The sequence below is a fragment of the Phascolarctos cinereus genome, unplaced genomic scaffold (assembly GCF_003287225.1).
Source record: "Phascolarctos cinereus isolate Bilbo 61053 unplaced genomic scaffold, phaCin_HiC Scaffold_4;HRSCAF=312, whole genome shotgun sequence".
Taxonomy (NCBI): domain Eukaryota; kingdom Metazoa; phylum Chordata; class Mammalia; order Diprotodontia; family Phascolarctidae; genus Phascolarctos; species Phascolarctos cinereus.
In genome coordinates this window covers 71,641,123-71,664,901 of record NW_027555847.1, presented here as the reverse complement: position 1 = coordinate 71,664,901, position 23,779 = coordinate 71,641,123, and the positions used below count along the sequence as shown (strand labels likewise).

Below are 23,779 nucleotides of genomic sequence, written 5' to 3'. Positions count from 1 at the left end.
GTTAATATTTAAGATTGCTGAGATTTTTAGAAAGTTATGTCTAATTTTAAGAAATCTCTTTCTCAACAAAACACAAGTAGCTGGCTGGGTGACACAGTGAATAAAGAACTGAGTTCAAATCTAGACTCAGACATACTACATTTTTTTGAAGAATTAGTATTATTGACGTCTGGGTTAGCAGACTGAAGTAGACTAGATCCTTATAGCAAATATTAGAAGCCCTAGGAATCACTGAGTGAAAGCAAATGACAGGGGCTACATGGGAGAGAAGGACTAAGCTTGTCAAATTATAGGTAGGAGAAGAAAGCGTGATGATAGAGTGAGAAGGTATCTAGAAAAGTACCGAAGAGGTAGTTTGAGATTTCCACAAGGGAGACAACTGTGTCTGTCACATGACATAGCATGTTGTGTGACATGCTTGCCACATGTCTATAGCCTGATGTAGCATTTTGTCACCTGATGAAATGTGCCCACCACATGACATCATGTACCTGACACATGTCATATCTTTCTATCACATGCCATGTCTTTACATCATATGATGAAGTGCACCTGCCACCTGGTATAATATTTGTCATAAGACATATTACTTTCATCCCATGGTGAAGCATACCAGTGACATGATACAGCATGATTCACATGATGTATTGCATGTAATAGTGTTCTGTCATGAGAAGTGAAGTATACACCACATGAGGTAGCATGTTATATACCATTCCATCACATAACATAGCATCTCTGTTATCTGATGTGGTATGTTGGTCATATGACATGACATGCCCGATGACTTTCTCAAGCACTGACTTTGGCATTGCTGTTTTATTTCCAAACTATCCTGTGAATGAAACATTTGAAATATTGTTCCCTGAGCAGTGGAGGTGAAAGACCAGGTCATCATGATTGCAATGATTTCTGTTATATGCTTTGCTCCTGGTGAAAGATAAAATATTACAAAAAAAAATCTAAGAGTTTGGTAATTTCTACTAATATTATATGTACTAGTTCAAAAATTAATGACTTCATTGCCGAATAGAAATATAATATCTGGGCAATAGGGATGTTTTGCTTTCCAAACTGTGAACTGAAATGCTAAAAACTATACTTTCTCCCAAGAAACCAAAATAACTCCTCATGAAGCCTCTTAGTAATCTTCACAAAATCCACCTGTAAGTTCTTCTTGTCTTCATTTTTCCCATTTAATAGAGCATTAAATAGATATTAAGTCCCAGAGTTTTGGGGGATGTGACAGTTCTACCTTTGAACTAAACTATATTTCTGAATTTACTTTCATCATGGACATTATATGTTGGTGTATGTATGTATGTATGCACAACACACTCAAATTCATACATATGTCTACGTATATGTATACATACTTGTCAACAAAGATGTGTCTACATGTTTATATGCATGCACATTATATCTACATCTTTATTTCTATAATGACCAGTGTTTTAAGGATTGCAAAGTATTTTACAAATATTAACTCATTTTATCTGCACTACAATCCTGGGATATGAGTGCTACTATCATCCCCCTTTTGTAAATGATGAAGCTGAGGCAAACAGAAGTTAAGTAACTTACCCAGAAGCACAGAAATAATGTTTGAATTCATATTTGAACTGATATCTTTTTAACTCCAAGTCCCATCCTCTATCCACTGTGCCACCTACCTGCCAACACAAGCATTCACATAACTAATATAAGAGCATACTTTTTTGGAGGTTATATGGGACAAAGACAGAGACAATGAAAAATAAGGGCTCACCTTTATTTAGGTTAAGAGGACCTGAGAGCGTTGAATAGCTCAAATGCATATGAAAAAACCAACTAGGGTAAGGAACTTGCCCCCTGAGCACAGACTGACCTCCATGCCTTTTTTTTTTTTCTCAACCCTCTCATTTGCAGAGGACCAATTTCGGAAATTACTGGATGCTCACCATAAGCTAGGTTGCGCTCTGACAGAAAGGCAACCCAGTTCTAAACCAGAAAGAATTATTAAATGCTTTTCCTGCCTTCTATCTGGGATGTGACAAACCTCTGAGCCAATGTCATGGGGGAACAGAACTAGAGGCACTTATTCTAATCCCAGGCTAAGGGGTCTCTCTCCTTTCTGAAGCGATACAGTAGCACATAAGCTGAAAAAGCAGAGTAGTACCCAGTTGAGCCTCATACCAAAGCTACTGAAACTACAATTGCACCTAAAAGATCAATTCCACGAAATCTAGCAGATTCACCGATCCAACAGAGATTCTGTGCAGAAAAAAGCCCTCCTAGCCTAGCAGCTGAGTGACCTATCCATGTCTGATGCCAGACTCCCACAGTGAGTTTCACGAGAACTCTCCAGAGAGAGAAAAGACATAGAAGTCGTTTTTTCTAGAGTTTCAGTTGATTGGCCACATATGCTCTCTATAAGTATGCTTCACTAACACTGTACATTAAGTTTATGGTTACCCCACTACCAGCCCATACCCTAAGACTCTGTTTCTCTTAAGAAGGTGCTACAGATTGGGGTGAGGAGCTTTGTAACTACTCTTCTTGCTTTTCTATTTGAGTAAATGTCTTTTCTAAGAGCTGGTTCTGTTGGCTCATTGTTAAATGTGAAAACGCTAGTGAGGCCACTGAGCTACAGTGTTGGTAGCCATCTAGAACTGAGCTGGTGACCTCTAGAACTGAGATGACATTCGCCTGTAAGAAAATTAAATTTGCCAGCATGGAGGGAGGGTTGAAGGAGTTGTCCCAGAGAGGGATGCTGCAATGTTTAGCCTTTTTTATACATATTCTGCCCTACCTACATATCATAAGAAAAAAAAAAACAATAACAGCTACTAGCTTGAAACATTTATAGCAATTTAAGTTTATTAAGCATTGTCCTAATAACAAAGATATGAGGTAAGTAGTACAAATATTATCCAGTCCAGCTGATGAAACTGAGTCTAAGAAGCAGTGTTGTGACTTGTCCAAGAGTCTTAACGCCAGTAATAGAATATGGATTAAAATTCAAATCTCTTAACTGTATATTCATGAATGTACACATACATATCTCGATACACAATGTACAAATATACATATTTCAAATTTTGAGGGGTTGACTATTAGCATATGTTGATGTTAAAATTCTGTGGCAAAGCCTGACATAGTAAGGACTTGGTATCTATTCTAGAAACGGAATGAAAAATTGACTGTAAGTAACCATTGGGTTGACCTCTTTACTGTTGTATCATTTTTTGGCTACTTCACTGACACATTTAGTGGAGTCACGCAATATACCCAAGTTATAAAAATGGCCCAAAATACAGAAGTCATGATATTTCACTGGTGCATGTTTCATTACTGCATCACAGAATTTCAGAATTGGAAGGACCTGCTAAGGCCTTCTCTTCCAAATCATATCTCTCTCTCTCTCTCTCTCTCTCTCTCTCTCTCTCTCTCTCTCTCTCTCTCTCTCTCTCTCACACACACACACACACACACACACACACACACACACAATCTCCTTTGTAGTATACTCAACTATTAATCATCTTTGCTTAATGACCTCAAATGTTGGGGAGTTGTTTCCCTTCCTAGGAAGCACATTCCACTTGAGGTTACCTCTCCCTGTTAGGAAATTATTCGTCATAGCACAGATAAAATTATATGATTGCAGCTTCCATCAATTAATCCTCATTATGTACCTGAGGCCAGGCAGTACCAGAATTTCACAGAATAACAGAAGGGAAATCAGCAGTAATCTAGGCCAAGCCATACACAAAAGGATTCCCTGCTATGATATATCCAACAAGTAGTTGTCCATTCTCTGGTTGAAAAACCTCCCAGTAGGAGCAACCCGTAATATTTCCAGGCAGTCAACTCCCCTTTAGAACATCTCTAATTGTGAGCAAGTTTTTGCTTGTTGTTGTTGTTGCTGTTGTTGTTTTCCTTCCTTCAAGCTTAAATTTGTCTTTTTCTTACTCCGCCCACCCCCATTATTCCTCTTCTCTAGGAACCAACATGAGTTGGAGACACTAATAAAAAAGTTTTGCCCTTTGTGGCCAAGCAAAATAGATCAAATGTTTCCTCCGCTTGAAAGACCTTCAACTACTTGAAAATGGCCACGTGTTCCTTCAAGGTCTTCTCTTCTCCACGGGCTAAACATATCCAGTTCCTTCAACTACCTTTTTCTCTAGCTCAAGGCCTTTCCTTAACATTTTACCATTTCCTCTGAGATTACTCCCAACTCTCTCTCAGTCTCTCTCTCGCTCTCTCTCTCTCTCCATACATATACATATATATATGCACACACACACACATATATATACACATATATATATACAAACACATATATGTATATACACACATGTATGTATATGTACATACATGTGTGTATATACATGCATGTATATGTATATACACATGTATATGCACACATATGTATATGTGTATGTATATGTGTATATATGTATACACACACATATATATAATATACATGATATATACCTACATATATGTGTATGTGTGTATATGTGTATACACATATAGATAGATAGATAGATAGATAGATAGATAGATAGATAGATAGATAGATAGATAGATAGATAGATAGATGATAGATAGATAGATAGTTTTTACATACTTATTTACATGTTCTGTCTCCCCCATTATGCTGTGACCTCTTTAAGAGTAGAGTTTTTTTCCCCCTTTCTTTGATGATTGGCATAGCACTCGGCACAAATTAATCACTTTTAATAAGGGCTAGTTGATTTCCTCCTAGTTTTCCTGCTCTGAATATTCTCCAAATTATCAACATCTTTTTAAAAATACAATACCAGGAACTGAATACAAATATTGCAGCTGTAGACTGTTCAAATAGATCTGACTTTCTAGATGTGCTAGGACAAGGAAAATATCAGTACGGCAGTTACTAAGAAATATTATGCTACTTAGAAAATCAATTAGTAAAAATTCATTTAAAAATATTTGAAAGCATACCAATATACTATTTACATTTCATTAAGCGAATGAAGTTTTGGGTTGTAACCAAAAATGATCTCAAGGGAGTAAGCAAAAATTAAATATTACATGATTTAGACTCATCAATTGTACAAAAAGTGACAGAATAATGGAATCTTAGAGGTTGCTTTGGCTTTGGAAATAATGTAGTCTGTCCTCTTCAACAGATAATGGCTTTGAATTTCTCAGAAGATAAATGACTTACCCAAGGTCATAACATGTAGCACTTTATTTTTATTTACTTATTGCAATTTTTTAATTGACCTTCAATGTTTCAGATCATAGCTCTAGAGAAAGGAAAGTCCTCAGAAGTCAATTAATCCAAATCCTTTATTTTAGAAATGAGGAAACTGAGGTCAAACAACTTGTCCAAGATTACCCACGTAGGAAATTCCCTCTACCAGTGAAATTGTCACACACTTTAACTCTTTGAAAGTGTTGTTGGACACTGAAAAGGTAAGTTACTTGTCCAGGGTCATACTACTGTATGTTAGAGCTGAGTTCTGAACCCACATTTTTCTGACTATAAGGTGGATTTTAGGCCATGTTGCCTCCTCGGCACTTTGTTGATTAGAGTCACAATAATATTGACTAGGCAGACACTCCCATCTTTGCTTATATCAAATTATGTCTATATGTTGTATTTAGGTCAGGCTCAAATAGTCCTAATATGGTTAATTTCTTTTAATGTTTCACCCAAATGTGAAATCATCCACAAAGTTCAATTTAGTTAATCCATGCAGACATCATCTGTGTATTCACAGTAATGATTTGCTGCATTGCAGACTTAATGCCCAGGCACGTACAATTTATCTTGGCTATGTCATTACTATATCCAAGAATGCCTACCACAATTTATTTGATGATCTTTGTAACATCAGGACTATGGAGCTTTCAGACATAATATACAATAGCAATAGGATGGAGTTCTAGTTCTTCTAAATTGCTAATGATTGGCAACACACTATACAGCAGTCATTTTCATGCTCAATTTAATGTGCTCTTAGGCAAAGTTCACTTATTTCCTTGTACTTCCAAACGCCCATGACATGGTTTAGACAATAGGTTGAAAATGAAAAATAAAAGTCCCACTGATCAATCAAAGGCTCACTCTTTTTATCTGTTTGTTTTTCAGCATTGACCATCTTAGTATGGTAAAGCCCTACAAAGTCCTGCTTCAATGCATTATCCTGCCTTGGTTGTGACCCTCTGTTCTCAAAAGCTATGCCAACAAAAAACAAATTAAAAAAAAAACCTGGCAACTTCTACCAAAGTAGAAATGTTTTAGTAATGCCCCTGGCAACAAATCTTAGTAAAATTTCAGAGCACTAATGCAGTTAAATATAGAAAAGAAGGCATGGCACCTGTAGGGTAAGAACCTGTTAGTCTCCACCCTCCCTCCCTCCAGCCTTAGCAATCCATGAAACACAGAGGAAAAAAAAAATGTTTGTCTATCCAATGGGCCTTCTATTTTTGCATCAATGCTGGTTTAAGTACTGGTAAATGTGACTCCAAAAAAAGTATTTTTTAAAAAAATAGATTTTTAGTTTTGTCTTTTGTTTTTACATTGCCTAGATCCACTACCTCCTCTATTTATCACTCTGTCTCCTCTTAAAGAGTTATCCTTTATTACAAATTTTAAAAAATAGGAAGAGGAGAAAACAGAAACAACAAATCTAATCAAAGTCTAGAAAACTTTTGATGTTGAACATTCATGGGGCCCCCAGGTCCCAAATTTAATCATTGAACTGTAATCTTCTCAAATCTCTTTTTTGAGGCCAATTTTTTTTTTCTTTTTAATTCCACTATACTTAGACTCTTACTTTGTGATTGGTGTCCTGTCTGATTATATTGACGTGGTGATTTGACTTGGGATCAGTTCATGCAAATATTGCAACACCTTTCTGAATACATCATTTTTTGTCATTGCTTACAGCAAAGTCATATTTCATTCCATTCATGCAAATCTTGTTTAGCTATTCCCCAACTGATGGACATCTACTCTGTTTACAATTGTTTGCTACCAGCACACAAACACAAACACATACACACACACATGCACACATACACACAGCTACCATGAATGTGTTGGTCAGATATTTGTGCCTATCAGTGGAATCTCTGGGTCAAATATTATGGACATTTTAATCAGTGTATTTGCACCATTTAAAATTCATTTGCAAAATGGTTATATTAATTTATAGCCTCACCAACAAGACTTTATTGTTCCTGTTTATCTACACTCTCTTTAACACTGACTTTTCCCTTCATCTTTTGTTATTTTTGTCAATATGTTGGGTGTGGGGTGGAACCTCAGGCCTGTTTCAACTTGCATTTCTATTATTTTCAGTGATTTGGAATATTCTATCATATGATTTTTAATACTTCTTTTGAGAATTGTTTGTTCATATCCTTTAATCATTTATCTATTAAGGAATGTCTTTAAATCTCATATATTTCTGTTAGTTGTGCATGTGTCTTGGATAATCAATCCTTTTCAAAGCTCTCTGATGCAAAGTTTTGTTTTGTTTTTCAGTTATCTAACTTAGGTTCTATTTTAAATGCATTAATTTTTGTGCAAAATTTTTAAATTTCAAATAATCATAATTATATGTTTAATCTTTTGTAATTGCTTCTATCCCTTGTTTTTTGAGGAACTTGTCTCCTACCCACACCTGTGATATCTACTTTTCTTCTAATTGTGTGTGTGTATGTGTGTGTGTGTGTGTGTGTGTGTGTGTTATGATGACAGAGTATCTTAAGAATCACATAGTTTTTAAGTTGTCAATGAACATTAACTTGACTGTTATAATTTATTTCTGGAGGAACTTAAGCACAATATGACATCCTTGCTGTAAATGAAACCATGGGAAAGAAGGAAGTTGAAGATAAATTGAAGGATTTTTCACTGTTTCAAGATGGAGGGGCAAAAAAAAGGAAAAGAAAAAAAGATGAGAAAAAGAAGAAAACAAAATCCCAGGATATTTTTAACATATACAATAAAATTACAAAGGAAACCATTTATTTTCTAATACATTTGCCAAAATATATATTTAAAAAAAAACAGTTCACAGACCCCATGTTAACTGACCCTGCTAAATGAATATGGTAGACTCTAATAAACATGAAAAGACAGGTTGTTGATATGAGTCATCTCTGAGTCAGATATCTATGTAGAGCCAGACCCTAGATTCACCAAAGCCATGGTCTGAATTGATAATGAGAGTGATAATATTTGTAAACAAAAATAACAAGGAAGAATAACAATTAGGAAAAAAAAAACATGGCATGTGTTAAAGAAAATTTAATCCTGAAGTATTAAATAAATAACTGAAAAATAATAAAGAATGGACCCAAAAATGACATCAACAGTGGCTATAATAATTTTATCCAGAACTTTGAACAACATAAACTTGCCCCAACAAGAAGACCAGAAAGTGTTTTAATCAGAGACCAGCTGATTTACTTGCCAAACAGAAAAAGGTGGCTGCCAAAGACAATCCTGGGTTAGAATATAAACTCATTTGTAAAATCTTGCAGAAAGGGAGGATATGCATGATTGTATTATCTCATAAAGCAGAGAGAAGCAATGGAGAATAAAACCAATTTCATTTTTTGTTTGCATATCATCTACTCAATCAATCTTCATTTAGATATCTTTGGAAGGTCTTCTGTTCTCCAGCAATTAAGTTAGAAATCTGGCAAACAGCATCTTATAGGATTATACTATATTGTAGGTGATTCCACATTCCAAGCTAGAGAAAGCTCAGAGGAGGGCAATCAGAATCGGTGAGAGAATTAGATACCATGTGGTAAGATTGGTTGAAATGAGCTATTTATCCTGAAAAAAGAAAGACTCAAAGAGTATAATTATATCTGTTTTTAATTACTTTCAAGAGCTGCTATGTTTATGAGGCATTCAACCTATCCTACTTGACAGAAACTAATGGGTCATTGTCAACTTGGAAAGAGGTCTCTAGTGAGATAGGGAGGTATGTAGATATATAGACAGAGACAGATAGATAGTACATTATTTAAGTGTTCACTTAGACAAGTGGAGGCCATCTCCAGTCAACTTGATCTGCATTTTGCCACCGGGCCCAGATGGCTCTGGAGGACGGAATGAGGCTAGTGGCTTTGCACAGTCCTCTCTCACTTAAATCCAATTCACTTGCAAGCCATGGCAACACCTTCCTGATGTCATGGTCCTCTTAGACAATGAAGAACAAACAACTTTAGTGCTAAGCACTAAAAATACAAGTGCAAACACATAAGTCGTTATCCTCAAGGAGCTTACATTGTAATGGTAAGACAACATATATAGGGGTATTCAAAAGGGAGTGGGCACCAGGAAAGGCAAAGAAAGTGGACCCTGAAAAGAATACAGGTGATAATGAAGTGAAGCCTGGCCTGGGTCCTTCCTAAAATGGTGGCACCAGGGAAGGAGTCATCAATGAATAGAGGAGTGCTATGGTTTCTCAGGGAGGCAAAATAGCAGCCCTGGAGGAGAATGATTTCAGGATTTGGCCTTGGCCCTGTGATATTTAACAATTTTATGAATGACTTGGAAAATTGCAGAGGAGCCATATTTATCAAATTTGCAAATAACAGAAATCTAGGAAGAGTAGATAACTCACTATATATGTGACCCCTCTTCTTCCCATTAGTCTATAAGTGATCTCTTCTTTGAATTCAAGTTCCTTTATTTATCTGTCTTTGTATTCCTGGGACTTAGCATAGTTCCTCATTATTTTTGTTGGTTAATTAATGTTTATTAAAATGTTTAGTTTAAAAGGTTTGAGTCCTTAGTTCCATACAGGCATCTTCTTAGTTATGCCTGAATAAAAACTGCGAAAGTAGAGAGAGATTTCCATTGGCACAATTATAACCAGAAAAGGGTCTTATATTCTTTGTTTTTGGTGAATTGGGATGATCTATTTTGAGTTATGCAGCTTGTTTTTTTTTTTCCTCCCTGGCATACATAATTTTTCAGTTATTTGATTGTAAATCCAGGGGTTGGATATTTCTAAAGGAAACTTAAGGGAAACCATAATTTTTATATTAGAGCAATGTGAGGGTTTGATTTATGCAGTGCAATCCAGTTCATAAAACAAAATTAAATGATAGGCCCTCAAGTTAGACTTATCTATTCTGATTTCCATATTATGGTAAACAAGATTTATCAAATTAGTCCTTGGAAATGAAGTATTTCATGTGAGATTCGAAATTTATCATATGACGCCAGCTTCTTTGAAATGAATAGGATTATTTAGGGTGTCAACATATTAATGGCATCAGGAGAGTACTAAAAGGATTAGGATCAAAGACATAAGGTAGAATAGCACAGGGCAAACAGAAGTGTTGATAGAGAATAAACTAAGTGGTTACTAGTGGTAAAATCCTAAGACATCCAAAGAGATCTCATATCCATATGCTTCCCCCCCTTCTGCCTGTAGGCTAACTAAATGACAGGAAGTAAATTTGACTGACAAATATAGGCAGTGCAAATGCAAAGGTCCCAACATGCAGTGCAAGCCCAGCAGAGCTGCTTTTTCTAAATAGAACTTATGACTGTAGGAATTCTGTAGCTTTACTAAGAATAGTTACATAGTTATTGATACAATTGCATAATCCTGACTGCTGCTGGGCTCCAAAGTTACTAAGACCCCTTTTTAGCAACCTAAAACAAGTTGTTTTCAAAATAACCAGCTGTGGGATGAGACTCAGGTTTGTTTTTTGTTGCTGAAGTTGTTATTGTTGTTGTTGTTGTTTTTCCTTCCCATGAAGGAATTTGGAGTATTTAAAGTCACAGGGGAATCTCATAAGCCTTGAACAGGATTCCCTGGTGTAATAGAATCAGCTGAGATTTAGGTCCATTTTTTTTAAGTAAACCTGGATGAATTTACTCTACCACCCCCAGAATTCACATTTTTTTCAAGATAATGATCGATACGTTTACTGAAAATTTTATAAAATTGTTGCTTAAAGCTTAAGATCTGAAAATAATTAATTGCCAAGCTATTTGATATTGCTTACATTTCCAGGATACAAGGAACTTTTGTTTTCCAGGGCCTTCTGGGCACCATATGGGAAGGCAAGTTTCCCAACTTTTGAGAAAACAGAAGGGGTTATTAAGAGAAAATCTGTGAGAAGTTATATATTGACTATGATACTGGTCTTCAACTTCATACCTTTTCTTCAGGTTCCTTCTTTTCTCTACTGTTAACCTTACTAGATGAAACTTCTACTCAGAGTTTATGCCCAAGCTATCCTTTTTTTCCAATGGTTTCTATCACACCTGTCACAGTTCTATGGGCATCTATTGGGCATAACAGATGAGTAAAACATGAAATACGTCTATTGGAGTCCACTCTAAGAACAAAAATAGTTTATTGAAATCAGTAGACCCTTCTATCTTTATTTGGAGAGACTGAGCAAAGTCAAAAAGGAAGGCAACAGGACTACTAAAGACACCCAAAGAAAGAGAAGAAAGCAAGGACAACAAGGAATTGGTATTAAAGTCATTCTAAACCTCACTTTATACAGTAGTCAAAACTGACCCTTACAAATGAGGGCAACCTTTCAGCTAGGCCCTTATTTTGGTTTTAGAACTAACACCTTGAAAATAGAACTGGTAAGGGTCAGAAAATGAACATAACCAGAAATGATGGGAAGGAGTTTAGGGGTCTCTGGTCTTTAGGTCATCACAAGAAGATAAAAGTTGAAGAATTTAGATCTCCTGGGCATCTGCTTCAGTTTAGCTCAGGGATACTCCTGGATCAGTTCCAATGTGAAGATCCATCCTGGACCTGAGCCACTGAATTATTTTCCGTAAAGAAGGCGTGGTTCTTGACCAGAAAGATCAGAGGGCGTACTCCTGAGGTCATAGGAAGAGCAGAAAACTGGAAGTTTCTAACCTGGAATGCTGAAAGTATGGAATTTTACAAGTTGAGAAGTTTCCAGTTGGTGAAAGGGTCTTCAGAGATGAACAAAACAGAAGGGCAGGAGTCCCAGGCAGTAGAAAGGCATATGATGAAGGAACAGAAAGTCTTTTAGACAAAGAAATATTAGTCTAAGAAACAGTATTTGTTGTTTGTTGTTCATTGTTTCAGTCGTGTCAGACCTTTTTGATTTCATTTGGGGTTTTCTTTTTTTATTCTTTCTGGGGAGGCAATTGGGGTTAAGTGACTTGCCCAGGGTCGCACAGTTAGTAAGTGTCAAGTGTCTGAGGCTGGATTTGAATTCAGGTCCTTCTGACTCCAGGGCTGGTACTCTATCCACTGCACCACCTAGCTGCCCTCATTTGCGGTTTTCTTGACAAAGCAACTGGAGTAATTTGCCATTTCTTTCTCCAACTCATTTTACAGATGAGGAAACTGAGGCAAACAGGGTTAAGTGACTTACCCAGGGTCACATAGCTAGTATCTGATGCTGGATTTGAGCTCACGTCTAGGACCAGCAATACAAATTGTTATATAAATCGATATTTTAGAGGTTTTCCTGGTTGGTTCTGCTCACTTCATTCTGCATTGTTCATATAAGTCTTCCCAGGTTGCTCTAAAATTTACCTTTAGTCATTTCTTGTAGTGCAAGAGTATTCCATTAGAGATAAAATAAAAGTGAGGCCCATAGAAGTTAAGGGTCAATTTCACACAAGTGCCAAGGAGCAGAGTCAGAAATTATTTAAAACTCTCCTGACTACAAATCTAGTACTCCTGACATTGCAATGTAGAAAGGAGAGAGAAAGAGAAAGCAGGAAGGGGAGCAGGCAGGAGGAGAGACAACACATTTATTAAGCATTTATGGTGTTTATTCCTAAGGATATAAGTACAAGCAAGCAAGACAGTCCCTGTCTTCCAGGACTTTTCATTCTTATGGGAAAAGATGACATGTAAAGGGGTGCTTGAAAAGTGGTTGGGAATAAAGAAACAATACCTCTATGGGTCACCTGCATGATGGAGAGATGGACAGGAAGTGGCCAAGAGACATGGGTCTCAACAAAATAAGGCGACAATTCACCAATTATATGCAGCAGAATAATCCAAGATTCTGCTGGGGAAAAGGTGTAGACAGGGGTAAGAGTAGAAAAACATTGAGGAAATGTAACCACAAAGTGGTGAAAAGGCCTAAAGACTGGTAAGATAAGGCAGGTGATCATTTTAAATCACCTTTCATTTGTTCTGTAACATGATTAACTGATTTAATTCATTTTTTCTTTCAGCTTAATTGTCTCTGTGCTATGTAGAGAGAGCTAAGATCACATTTAGTATATTGGTTAGAACTTTTGTCCCTCTCCCAAATTATACTCATTTGTATTACCAAGAATGTAAACTTCTTGAGGGCAGGGGCAATTTTATTTTTGCAAAACCTGCCCCTAGCATACATCCTGGCATCTGACTTTTTTTTTGTCTGTTACTGTATTGGTTCAGGTAAATCTCAATTAGGGGAAAAAAAAAACAACTTCCACCAATACAATTAAGCATATTTCTTGCAATTGTTAGGCTTAGACAATGGCTGCATTGTTTGACTGCCAGATGGTGCAGTGGATAAAATACTGAACCTGGAGTAAACAAGACTAATCTTCCTGAGTTAAAATCTGTCCTCGGACACATACTAGCTGTGTGACCCTGGGCAAGTTACTTAAGAATGTTTGCATCTGTTTCCTAATCTAAAATGAGTTGGAAAAGGAAATTGTAAACCACTCCCCTATCTTTATTATTTATCTATTTTATTAATGTTTTTAAAAAAGTTTGTGAAGCAATCAGGGTTAAGTGACTTGCCCAAGGACATACAACTAGTAAGTAAGTGTCAAATGTCTGAGATTGGATTTGAACTTAAGTCCTCCTGACTTGAAGGCTGGAGCTCTATCCAGTGTGCCACCTAGCTGCCCCCTCCATCCCCTATCTTGGCCAAAAAAATCCCAAACAGGCACAGCCAAGATGATGGACACAAAGGAGGCACTTAGATGAGCTCTCCCAAATAAATATTTCTTTAAAAAGAATTCTGGAGCAGCAGAACCCACAAAATAATGGAGTGAAACAATTTTCTAGCCCAAGATGGCTAAGAAGGTTGGCAGGAAAGGTCTGGGGTATGAACGGAGCTCAATCCAGTACAGGGTGGCCCCAGAAAAACACCAGCAGGCCAGGGAGGCAATTGAATCAGCTGATACAGTGGTGGCTTGTGGAGCTTTCAGCCCGCAGATGGTAAGGAGGTATGATAACTGCTCAGATAGAGATTACGTGGGTCATTACGGTGACATTGGGTGCAGGACTCTGTTGCATTGTCCACATGTGGATTTGGGTCCCAGTTATGGACTGCAATCCTAGAGAGACGAGTATCACTACCACACCAGAAATTGTGGCCCCAGTAGAGCAGGGACCCTGGTCACTGTTCTAGATCAGAAAACAGAAAACAACAACAACAACAACAAAAATAGCCTGACCGTAAAAAGCTACTATGCTGATAGGGAAGAAATAAACATAAACTCAGAAGAAGAAAACAAAGTAAAAACTTACATCCGAAGCCTCAAAGAAAAAAAATGTGACTCAGTTTCAGGGTTAAAAAAAATTCCTGGAAGATGTCAAAAAGGATTTATATGGGGAAAGAAATGAGTCATGCAAGAAAATCATTTAAAAAAAAAAGAATCAACATCTTGGTAAATGTGGCATAAAGAAAATACTGAAGAAAATAATACCTTGGCTCCCGCTACCCGGACTGTCCGCCGCTACGGCCTCCACCTGCTGTGCCAAGCCCGGCTCCCGGCCCCTCCGGCCCGCGCCTCCGCCGAGGCCGCCCTGGCCGCAGCCTCCGCTTTTGGCCAGATGTCCTTCACCTTTGCCTCCCCCGACGCAGGTGAATTTCAACGAGGCCAATGTGAAGCAGGTGGATGTCCCAACCCAGAGTGGGGCCTTTGGGATCCTCACTGCCCACGTCCCCACCCTGCAGGTGCTGAAGCCCGGCGTGGTAACCGTGCACGCCGAGGATGGCACCACCACCAAGTATTTTGTGAGCAGTGGTTCTGTCACAGTGAATGCAGATTCCTCGGTGCAGCTGCTGGCTAAAGAAGCTGTGGCTCTGGACATCATGGACCTGGCGGCCGCCAAATCCAACCTGGAAAAGGCCACTCAGACCTGTCTGGGGCGTCAGATGAGGCAGCCCGGGCCGAGGTTCAGATCCGGATAGAAGCCAATGAAGCCATCATGAAAGCGCTGGAATAATGAGCTGGGGAGCCAAACCCTCGGAGTCGTCCAGAGATGGTGTGACTGCTCTGCCCCACGGTGATCCCCTCCCTGAGCTTAGGAGACCAGAAAATAGGAAGAAGGAGGATGCCTGCCCCCCAACCCTGCCTCCCTTCTTACTCCCCTTTTCCCCCACCCCCACATTAAAAACCACAAGGGTTCTGGACTTTGAAAAAAAAAAAAGAATACCTTTAAAAAAACAGATTGGGCCAAATGATAAAAGAGGCACAAAAATTCACTGAAGAGAACTCTTTAAAAAAAAAAAGAATTGGCCAAACAGAAAAAGATTTAAAAAAAAATCATTAAAGAGAATTACGTCTTAAAAAGCAGAATTGGCCAAATGGAAAAGGAAGTAGAAAGCTCACTAAAGAAAATTGGGCAAGCGGAAGTTAAAGATTTCATGAGACACAAAGAATCCAACCAATAAAATCAAAAGAATAAAAAAAGGTGAAAATATGAAATGTGTCATTGGAAAAAGAAGTTTCCTGGAAAATAAATTGAAGGGACATAATTTAAGTATTATTGAACTATGTGAAAGCCATGACTAAAAAAAAACAGCCTAGGCATCACCTTTCAGGAAATTATCAAGGAAAATTCTGATATTCTAGAATCAGACAGTAAATAGAAATAGAAAGAATCTATTGGTCACTTCCTGAAGAAGATCCCAAAATAAAAATTCCAAGGAATATTATAGTCAAAGTCCAGAACTCCTAGGTCAAGGAGAAAATATTGCAAGCCAACAAAAAGAATCATTTCAAATCTCATGAAGCCGCAGTCAGGATAAACCAAGATTTAGCAATTCTGTATGAAAAGAGTAGGGCCTGCAACATAATATTTCAGAAGGCAAAGGAGTTAGGAGTACAACCAAGAATCACCTCCCCAGAAAAACTGAGCATAATCCTTCAGGGGAAAAATAGATAGTCAATGAAACAGAGGACTTTCAAGCATTCCTGAGATGAATTACAGAACTAAATAGAAAAGTTGACTTTCAAATTTAATACTCAAGAGAAGCATAAAAAGGTAAATAGGAAAGAAATATAATAAGAGTTTCAATATGTTTACATTCCTAAATAGGAAGATAATACTTGTAAATGCTAAGAACTTTATCATTTATCATTATTATGGAATTTAGAAGGCGTCTACATGGAGAGAGACCATGGGTGTGTATTGAATATGATGGGATGATACCTAAAAAAATTAATTAAATTAAATTAAGGGATGAGAAAAAGGAATTGACTGGGAGAATGGGAAAGAGAGATTAGAATGAGGTAAATTATCTCACAAAACTAGAAGTATGAAAGATCTTTTACATTTAAGGGGAAGATAGTAGAGGTGGGGCAGGAGTTTGAACCTTACTATCATCAGAATTGATTCAAAATGGGAATAACATACACATTCAGGTGGGTATAGAAATAGAAAGTAGGAAGAGAAGGTGATAAGAGAATCGGACATAGATGGTAGAAAATAGGGCAGACTGGAGGAGGTGGTAGTCAAAAGCAAAACACTTTTGAGGATGGACAGGGTAAAAGGACAGAGAAAGAGTAGGATTAACAGAGGGAAATAGGATGGAAGGAAATACACAGTAATCATAATTATGAAAAATAATTACAGCAAGTTTCTCTATCCATGACTGTCTGTATAACATATATCAAATTGCTTGCCTTCTCAGGGAGGGAACCACTGAAGGAAGGAGGGAGAGAATTTGGAACTCAAAATTAAAAAATAAAAAAAAGCAAATGTTAAAAAAAGTTACACGTAATTGGGTAAATAAAATATTCAATAAATATATTATTTTAAATAATAAAACTCCAAATGTGGTCACAAAGAGTCTGACATGACTGAAAAACAATTGAACACAAACATCAAGCACACTGAAGTCAAGTTCCTTGACTAGAGTCCCATAGCCAATGTGTATCAGAAAAAGTACTTGAAACCACATCTTCTGTACTGGTTGGCCACCTGCTATCCCAAGTTGAATTGAATTGATACTTGTTGATCAGATTGAATGGAATTCTTTCCATATCAAAGGAAGAAAGCTAAGATAAATGTTAATAACTGCTATGAAAATATGCTAAAATGAGTCTATAAATAAAGATGGCATTATTTATATGATTCATTAACACTCGTGATTTCAGGGGAAATTACTCTCTTCCCCCCAAAAAATACTTTCTTCTCAAGTTGATTTTTCCTTTGGAAAAAAAAAAGCAGAATGTTAAGCTAGAAGGTCCCTAAATCCTATTTCACTTTTTGAAACTCCAGTTCTCCTTCTTAGAATTGATTCAAAGCCACATGGACTTGTTTCAGACTTTGGTCACAATTCAATGGTCCATTTCTTCATTATTCTTACATTTTTTCTCATTCAGATGTTTTATATCTGACATTATAAAGAAACCCAGAAGAATAGCCTAATTTCACCCCTCACGACTTTTTTTTTTTTTTTGTGGACTCCAGATTCTTTTTCTGAACTCTTAATATAACTCTATGAGTGATACTATGAAGAACTGTCATTGAATAGTTTTGGTCCTGTGTAAAATACCTTAAACATTTTCTTTCACTCCCACTTTTTGTTAGAAATGTTTTCCCCTTAAGTCAATAGTTCATGCTGCTCTCTTTTTGAAGCCCCATAGTTTAAGTAGATCTAAGATAAATAGGGGTGTTGGCTCAAGGATTTTCAGAATGTAAAAGAATTCATCCTCAAAACTGATAATTCCTCCCTTAAAAAACTGTAGATTGTAAGAATATATATATATATATATATATATATGTGTGTGTGTGTGTGTGTACATATGTAAATGTGTATATGTTTACATGTTTATATACATGTGTAGATATCTGCATTATGCATATGTATGTATTAGTATATTGTATGCATAGTTATGTAAATACTTATATAAAATCCATTTGTGTATGTGCCTCTAAAGGGACTGCCATATCTACATAGGGAGGTAGATGGATAGACAGACAGACAAGCTTGGCAGTTCCTGAAAGACACTTAAACTAAACTTTCTTGACATTTGAGATTGGTGGAAAAGTAGCTGAAAGAACTTTAGAGGTCATGTACTCTAGCCATCTCATTTTACAAATGAGGAAATTGATATCCAAATAGCAGATCTTAGTTTCTACCAATATCACATAGCAATTTGATAGCATAACTGAGTATGCAAACTAGCTCTTCTTATTCCTCCCCACACTAAATAACACTAAATCTGATTCAACCCATAGACTCATGCTGAAATTTTAATAGAGCTGGAAGGGATCCATGAAACAATGTAGTATAGTGTATACGGTGTTCAATATGAGGTCAAGGAAACACAGGTTCAAATTCTGCCTCTGACGCTTATTACCTGTCTTTTGACAAGAAACATCCTTTCTAAAGTCTGATTTTCCTCACCTCTAACGTTTTTTTTTGTAATTTTAGATCCCATTGATTGCCGAAATTGCTGAACTTTAAGTTCCATTCAGTTCTAAATCTATGCTCCTATTATGAATTCCAGTAGATAATCACCACTATAATAGTCCCACAATTCACATAACTTCAACAAACATTTTTAAAAGTACCTACTATATGTATTGTACCGTGCTTAGGAGTATAAAAAAACATATGTCATGACCTCTCTCCTTATAAAGTTTACATTCTAGTAGAGAAATACAAATAGTGATAATATAAAAATACAAGTTCATCAAAGAACTATAAATAGTGCTTTAAAATATTGTTCTAATAAGCCATTCTTTATGAGTATAAAACTGCTTTCTTCCACCAGGCAGTGAACTAACGTTTCTCACCTCACCCTGGAACTTCCTTCTTCACCTGGGTCCTTCTTACCTGGAACATCCATTTGTCTTTGTGGTCTCTACCCTGAAATGTCCTGTGGAATGTCAGCCTTCTTCTCCCATTGATGAGTTTCTCATGGGGCCTGCATTTTGGGGAAGATCCCAAGCCTTCCTATCCTCATTGTCTTCCTAATTATACTTCTGATTTTCTGGACATCAGTATTATACCCCACAAGTGTACATGCCCTCTACTGTTAGCTTTTGTACTCCCTTTTGTGTGTTGTCTTCCCCCATTAAAAAATAAGCTCCTTAAGGGAAGGAATTATCTTCTTTAGCACAGTGCCTGGACCATATCGTATGAAATACTAGGTATGGATTTGAAGTAGAATTTGATATGTAAATTCAATATAGGAGAGGATTAATAGTAATGACTAACCAAAGGTCTATTCAGCTCTAATTTTTGGCTTTGGCAAGAGTACCAAATGTATATCTTAATGGAGAATCCATCCCCTTATTATTAGCTATGAGGGGACAGTGAGGGAACAGGTTAAAAGGGGATATAGAAGGGGATTTAGATGTAAGGGAATGGGAGAATAACAGAGTGATTGCTAGAATGGGGGTAGGTTAAGCAACAGGAGGGTAAGGTAACAGGTAGAGGCAAAGTGGAGGAGTTAGGAGGGATAAGAAAAAAGAGATACACACAAACATAAAAACAAAGACTAGGAGTAGAATCTCTTAAGGAAAGTATATGTTTATACACGTATGCATATATGTATTTATCAACATACACATATATGTATGTATATATATATATATATATATATATATTATATAATATGTGTGTGTATACATACATAAATCTATCTATGCTCAATTATAGCCTTAGGGTAGTAGGTAGTGCGGAGAAAAGTGGGGGAGGAACAAAGTAAAAGGTGCACAGCAGAGAACAAAAGAAAACCTATAAGAAAGCAAAGATAGTTTTCAACATAATGCACAAAATTTAATATATAGGCTTTCTTGAAATGAAAAGTTATAATTAAATATTTTGAATTCTCTCCTATGTTCTGCTATGCACATGACATGTTTTTTTTCTTTTATTGTTTTATGTTTATGTTTATACTGTTTCTTTCTCTCTTCTTAAAAAAAAAAAAGATTTAATTGGTTGTTGGGACTGGAGACCAAGTGTTGGATGTGGCATAAAAGACCCAGTAAAAGAAGGGTCAGGAATCCACAGGCTTAATAGAATCTCCACTGCTGCAGGAGTCACAAAATCTTTCTAAACTGATATGGTCATTACGATGAAGGGAAAAGGAAGCTGTGTCCACCTGAATCAGTGCTATACCTTTATTAAATCTTCTTTCAATTCTTGTGATCATTTTTTTTAACATTACATGCTATATGGTCCTGAGTGTTTTATTTAGTTCTAATCCCAAGACTGAAATATTGGACTAGCCTGAGCTAGGTCTGATGTAGAAGAGCCATCAACAATATTCTGTCAAAAGTCATTGAAACGTGAAATAAAAACACAGTAGCGTGGAAGGGCTAGAAGGAAGAGCTCACTTGTAGTTGTAAAAATCTGGAGTGGCTTTTTAGAGGAAGGTCACAGGAGTATTCAAATGAAGGAGGCAATTTCAACAGGCAATAAGATGAGACCATTCCAAGCATTTATAGACAGACCTTCAGAGGCATGAAGAGTAGAAAGGAAAGGACAAGAAAGAAGTCTGATGTACTCTCTGGTATGTCTAAAAAATAAAACAGGTGAAAGGGAATAGTGTGTGCTCCAGTTTGAACTGTTATGCCCAGACTATAGAGTCCCTGAATGAAGTGCTGAAGTGCTAAAGCAGTTATACAGTACTCATTATCAGTCACCAAGCATTTGTTGAGAGCTTATTATGTGCCAACTATTATAGGGATGCAAAGAAAGCCACCAAAGATTTTTCATCATGTGTCCTACATATTAGAAAGATGATTTCTGGAATTGTGTGAAGGATTGACTACAGCACAAATAAATGAATGAACAAAAAGAGGGAGATTTTTTTTTTTTAAGTAGGCATCACAAATGATTGAATGAAAGTAGCAGGGAGAGCAAAGAGTCATTGTTAGATCCTAAGCTTTCAAGACAGGCTAAATAGGAGAATGGTGGTATACCCTCTTCTATTTGCACTTTACACAGATCAGCTAGAAAAACCTTGAATAGAAATAAGGAAATTAGTACAAGTGCTTGGTTCAGACAAGAGAATGAAATTATTAGTTCAGTTTTAGTAATGTTAAATTGGAGTGGCCAAAGGGATTTCCAGATGTATATAGAGATCTAGTGAAACAGCATTGAAAACTCCTAGACCCCAGCTCATTAGGAAAATTAGGGCTAGAGATAGATTTTCAAATTATCTAGATGTAGAACTGATTACTGTAGTCAATGTAAAATATAACAAGGTCAATGGAGACCATGTAGAGATAAAAGAGGAGAGAAAATAGAGATTTAAAGGACACTGACATTTAGAGGATATACAGAGGAAGTAAAGACATTAAAGAATAAAGAAAAAAGAACAATCAGAAAGACAGAGCCAATATCATTTAATGCAAGAGAGAAAAGTCTCAAGAAGGGTAGGATGTTTTATAGTGTCAAGAAGCTATTCTTGTTAGATTTGCAGTTTCATGTGCAGTCATCTTTTTTTATTATACTGTGTTACGTACATGCTTGTTTTGTTCCATGAATTCAAAATAAAATATTTTAAAAAAGTAAAGTCATCAATATATTTTGATGATGCCATTTTCAGTAAATGGTAAAATGATATTCAACTCCACAGCTTTCTATAGACTTTCAAAGGATTCAGGCTATTATCCAGGTGGATATTCTTTCCAGTTGTGTTGCTCAGATTCAGGAGTATGCTGGTACGTTTTTGACAACTGGTTCTCTAAAACAAATATGTATGGAGGATACATGTTTAATCTGTATTATTACCACCTTCACTATCATTTAAGCCTATACCAGGGGTGGGGAACCTGCAGCCTCGAGGCCACATGTGACCCTGCCTTAATCCAAACTTCACAGAATAAATCCCCTTAATAAAAGGATTTGTTCTGTAAACCTTGGATTTAGTCAAAAGGTCTCACCCAAGGATCTAGAAAGCCACATGGGGCCTTGAGGCTACAGGTTCCCCACCCCTGGCCTAGACAGTCAATAAAAAAATCAGTCAAACCATGATCTGAAACATTTTTCCATCTCTGAGGTGTAAATTCTCACACCGAAAATTTAACAATTGGTTCTCAAGATCTGGGTTCAAGCTGGCTTCAGCATACCCTGTGTCAGTCCTTTTCATCTTATGTGAATCCTTGTTTATGTGCTTTCAAAAGGCTTCATGTAGGGTGTATTACACATATTGGAGGCCTTCATCTAGATGTTTAATATTCCATATGAATTTGTACAATACTTGTGTCCTAACTTTTATCAACTCCTCCTTGAAATATGCTCAGGCCACCTCTTTTCTGAACATATGATATTCCCTATTTCACTCTTCATAAACAAGTCATGCTCAGTTGTGTGTTTAAGTCTACTTAAATTCACTATAGGTCCTTCCATTGCCACTTGGCCTATCTGCAATTTTAATACTTTCGAGGGCACAATGTTCCAAGATAATTAGTCACATAGCATTACTTTTTCAAATACCACTCCCTCTGCTCCTCTTTCTTCTTCACCCCTTCCTTGTCAGCTCCATGCCACCTACTACAGAGAACATGGTCTAGTAGGAACTTTTACTCTGATCACTGATCTTCTAATTTGACTCTCACAGACAAATCTTCTAATTTGTGACTCTCACAGAGCACCATTTCCAGAAAGCGCTACCATGCTTCACATCACTCTCTGCTCTCTAACCAAATCGTCCACAGCCACCTAGCAACATGTATATCCCTTTTCTTCCATCCTCCTGCGGTTCTAGAAACATGAGCCATGATCATATCTACTATCCAATATTTCAGAGTGTACTATGTCCATTTATTCCCCTATATCCCTACTCATCATTCTTGTAAATTTCTGGACCAAGTGCCCCTACCTAATGTGCTATTTCCTCCATTTGAATTTCAAGTTCTTGAGGCATAGGCCTTCTCTGCTTTTGTATTTGTATACACAATTTTTAGCATGGTGCTTGGCATATAGTAATCACATACTATACAGTAATAATGATAATAGCAAATATTTAAATGTATGTAGCAATTACTGTGTGTCAGACACTGCTAAGTGCTTTACAATTATGATCTTGTTTGATCCTCAATTTTACAGATGAAGAAACTGAGGCAAACAGGTTAAATGATTTGCCCAAGGTCACAGGTAGGAAGTATCTGAGGCTAGTTTTAATTCAGGTCTTCCTGAATCCAGGTCTGACATTCTAAGATAGATAGATAGATAGATAGATAGATAGATAGATAGATAGATAGATAGATGTGTGTTTGTGTGTGTGAGGCTTTTAAAAAAATCTCATCTGAGTCAAATGCCTTTATTGCACCAGCAAGCAAGAAATACATTTAGATTCTGAAAGTCATATACATTTACTAAACAGTCATTTTCAAAAATCTAACTGTTGTTTTAACATTTCTTAATTTTAAATTTTCTTGTTTTGTTAACCTATGAATTGTTTTTTAAAAAATGAAAATTTAATATAGAAAGAACAATGAGATTGTTACATATAATTTTAATGTATATTAAATCCAAAATTATAGTAATAAAATTATCATTTATCACTTTTCTATTAAAAAGAGCATTATAATTTTAATAAGTATTA

At 36.6% G+C, this 23,779-nt stretch overlaps 1 pseudogene; it reads left to right on the top strand.

The window, feature by feature from the left end:
• Positions 1 to 14,651: 14,651 nt before the first annotated feature.
• LOC110205042 (ATP synthase F(1) complex subunit delta, mitochondrial pseudogene) lies at positions 14,652 to 15,407 on the top strand (annotated as a pseudogene).
• The last annotated feature ends 8,372 nt before the right edge of the window (positions 15,408 to 23,779 follow it).